This window comes from Myotis lucifugus, unplaced genomic scaffold (assembly GCF_000147115.1).
Source record: "Myotis lucifugus unplaced genomic scaffold, Myoluc2.0 scaffold_79, whole genome shotgun sequence".
NCBI classification, from domain to species: Eukaryota; Metazoa; Chordata; class Mammalia; order Chiroptera; family Vespertilionidae; genus Myotis; species Myotis lucifugus.
In genome coordinates, this window is record NW_005871127.1 from 4,116,857 (window position 1) to 4,121,080 (window position 4,224).

General features: G+C 41.1%; 1 pseudogene; it reads left to right on the forward strand.

Annotated features, from left to right (window-relative positions):
* The first annotated feature begins 277 nt into the window (after nucleotides 1-277).
* Nucleotides 278-2,538, forward strand: LOC111826447 (annotated as a pseudogene).
* Nucleotides 2,539-4,224: the final 1,686 nt, after the last annotated feature.

The window sequence follows — 4,224 nt, forward strand, 5'->3', positions numbered from 1 at the left end:
GCCTCAGATCTACTCTGGAATTTTAAGGTACAAAAGGTTTTTGTGCATGGACGCTAGACAACTTTTAGGAAGGGCAGGATATGCTGTAAGAACAGAGTGTGGAATCAACCTTTACCCACATTGTGCACCACACAATTCCATTGTCCGTCCAAAACATCTCATCTAGCCTGCCTTGCCAAGCCAGCTGGCCAGGCTCCCCTCCCCAGCCCTGACAGGCGGGTGGACTGCCTTGAGGAGGTGGGGAGGGGAGCGCTGGGCCAACCCGTGGGCGGCGATGATGTCGAACTTCTGCGAGGCCCCCAACTGCAGTGGAAGAGCGCGCAGTGGGATTTGGCCTTCTTCAGGTTCCGGAGGGATCTGGCCAGATGCCAGAAGTGGGTGGAAAATTGTAGGAGAGCAGATTAGAAAACACCTGATCCACTAAATAAACATTATTGATTATGGGCCAAACACTTTGAGAGCTCTATGATCTGCAGAACTAGTCCTTATAGGCCAGTTCTTCGAGATAATGCAATACCAACAATATTTGATCATCATTTGAACAATCCACATAGTAGACACAGAAAACAAATAAAAGAATTGAATGAAGATGAAGTCAGGACACTGAAACAGAAAACAATTGACCAAACTGCTGAACAGGAACAAAAACATAAATCAACAACAGCAATGCTCGGAACTCCAATACAGAAGGGGTGAAGAACAGGATGAAGACATTTTACCTTTAACCCTTGAAGAGAAGGAAAACAAAGAATACTTACAATCTTTATTTGAAATTTTGATTCTTATGGGAAAACAAAACATACCTCTCTAGATGGACATAAGCTGATGAAATGCCAGAAGGTCTCTTTACTGCTGATAACGTTCAGGCGCTGTTGGAGCACCTGATAAATTCTGGTGAAGAGGTTCTGAGAAAGCACTTTGAGACAACAGCAGTCAACGCACTGTTCTGTTCAAAAGCACAGCAGAAGCAGGTGCTAGAGATCTGCGAGAGCTGCATTCGGGAAGAAACGCCCAGGGAAGTGAGAGACACTTCTTTTCGGTTACCACTGACCATGTAGTGGACCTAGCAGGGGAAGAGCACCTGCCCGTGTTGGTGAGGTTTATTGACGAAGCTCATAACCTGAGAGAGGAATTTGTGGGTTTCCTGCCTTATGAAGCTAATGCCGAAATTTTGGCTATGAAATTTCACGCTACGATACCTGAGAAGTGGGGATTAGACATGGAATGTTGTCGTGGCCAGGCTTACATTGTGTCCAGTGGATTTTCTTCCAAAATGAAAGTTCTTGCTTCTAGACTTTTGGAGAAACATCCCCAAGCTGTCTACACACGCTGCTCTTCCTGTGCCTTAAATATGTGGTTGGCAAAATCGGTGCCTGTCATGGGAGTGTCTGTTGCGTTAGGAACAATTGAGGAAGTTTGCTCTTTTTTCCATCGGTCACCATCCATCACTGCTTTTAGAGCTTGACAATGTAATTTCTGTCCTCTTTCAGAACAATGAAGAAAGGGGTAAAGAACTGAAGGAAATTTGCCATTCTCAGTGGCAGGCAGGCATGATGCTTTTGAAATTTTAGTGGACCTCCTACAAGCACTTGTTTTATGTTTAGATGGTATAAGTCATGATACAAATATTAGATGGAGTAACTGTATAGCGGGCCGAGCATTTGTACTCTGTAGTGCAGTAACAGATTTTGATTTCGTTGTCACCATTGTTGTTCTTAAAAATGTTCTGTCTTTTACAAGAGCCTCTGGGAAAAATCTCCAGGGTCAGACCTCTGATGTCTTCCTTGCAGACAGTAGCTTGACTGTGGTGTTGCATTCGCTAAATGAAGTGATGGAAAATATTGAATTTTATCATGACTTTTGGTTTTTAGGAAGCCACCATTTGGCAACCAAACCTGATATTCAGATGAAGCTCCCTGAGCAATTCCGCAGAGCTCAGCAAGGGAACTCAGAGTCTCAGCCGACCTCTGAGAGTTACTATAGAAAAGCTCTAAGTGCTCAAACAGTGGAACACCTTATTCAGGAACTGAATGATACATTCTCAGAAGCACCTCAAAGCTCTTAAATGCTGATCTCTGGTCCCCTGTCATGGGACAGCTCAAATTCATACATCAGAGGAGCACCATGCTGACATGTACAGAAGCGCCTTACCCAATCCTGATACACTCTCAGCTGAGCCGCATTGTGGGAGAATCAAGTGGAAACAGAGGAAAAGATAGAGAGCTTCCATCCACCATTTATGAAGCCCTCCATCTGCCAGACATCAGGTTTTTTCCTAGTGTTTAGGCATTGCTAAAGGTCCTATGTATTCTCCCTGTGATGAAGGTTGAGAATGAACGCTATGAAAATGGGCGAAAGCGTCTCAAAGCATACCTGAGGGACACTTTGACAGACCAAAGGTCAAATAACTTAGCTTTGCTTAATGTACATTTTGATATAAAACATGATTTGGATCTAATGGTGGACACATATATCAAACTCTATACAACGAAGTCAGAGCTTTCTACAGATAATTCCAAAACTATCGAAAATACCTGAGGGACGTTTAAAATGGGTCTTCTCTTATAGTTGATATTGAAAAAAAATCTAAGAAATTTGAAAACATAGAAAAGCTATAAGATATATGTAGGGCACTTAATCACTGGATATCTTGAGTACATTAGCCATTGATCATCTGACTGTTTAAATGGCCCGTTGGAACTCTCATGCTTTGGAGAGCTAACTGTTCGTCCAGAGGGTGGCATTGAAAGTGCCATGTTGCACTTCTGTGTGGTCTCTGCTAATGGCACTTTGGAATTGTTTTAGTTAAGGCATTTTAGACATAACATTTATTATCACTGTGGATCCAGTTGTTGGGTATTGAGTTACCAGTTCTTTGAAGAAATACATTTTGAGAAGGTGTGGGAGGAATATGTTTCATAAAATTTTACAATGAGGCTCATGACTAACCTTTGAATAGTAGGAGTTTTAAGTTTACTATTAAAAATCTGTAATGAACAGTTAAGTTACCAGATAGGGAAAGAAACATGAGCTTGCCAAACAAGGATTTCAGTGTAGATTTTGTCTTTATTTGATCATCTTAAACAAGTTACTGTTAAACATTGAAGGAAGAACTTGCCATTGTTCCACATCTGGGTGTTGCTGTTTACATTCCTTTGCTGAGCCTATATCTTCATAAGCTTTTTAGCAAGTATATGTTGAACACTTCTGTTTCATGGTCAAGACAGGATCAGAGGCCATGGATACTGACCACAGATTTGTCTGTTTTATTCTGTCTTTTTCCTTGATTATATCTACTGCCTCGTCTTGATTTATAAGCAAAACCTAGACAACCTACAAAAATGTGTTTTGTAGTTTATTTAGGAATAATACAAAAATATTGCTGTTATTTTGTACAGTTTATTTCGACATAAATGTAAATTTGTTTTTAAAAAAATCTCATCTAGCACTTGGCCATTTCCCTACAGTACTCCAAAGCTCAAACTTCTACAGCCATTCCTGGGAATAAAAAAAAGGATGGGAGTCCTTTTAGAGGGAGGCATCTGAACAGGGCCCTTTCAGGTACAATGTAAGAATATTCACACTACTCTCGTCCCCACAGCAAGAGAGTCCATTTAATGTATTAGGCATGTGTTGGCAAAGAAACTAATAAGAAAAAGGATAATGGAGAAATCTTGGTACAGAAATGTCGCTTTCTAACAACTCCATCTGATTTATGATTCTTCCTAAAACCAGCTCTGTTGCAGGACTGAAGGATCTTATATAGTCAGGCCTTGCATTAGGTGATCAGTGTGTGAATGGAGAGCCACGGCCAGAACCGATTTTCCTAAATAGAAGCAAATCTTCCAGTAAGGAGGAATAGTCCATGAAGAAGGTAGCGGGATGTCTTGCTATCGGTAGATGGGACTTTCCATATTTTTCTAGCCCAATTTAGCAACATAATTTATAGACTTAAATGCAACTATCCCATAGGTGCAAATGGAAGTCAAAACAAAGTTCGCTGATAAAAGTCCTTCAAATTAAAAACATAAAGGTACAGTCATAAAGGGTCAATGGGGACAAAGGAGGGGCATCTGTAATACTTTCAACAATAAAGATATGTTTTTAAAAGCACACCTTTTATACATCTGCAAGGCTGTTGATGGAACTGGTGCTGGTGTGTTTTACAGCTGCTGGTGGATGATTGTGGGGTTGAAGTAGGGAAATAGGGAGCCATACAGAGAG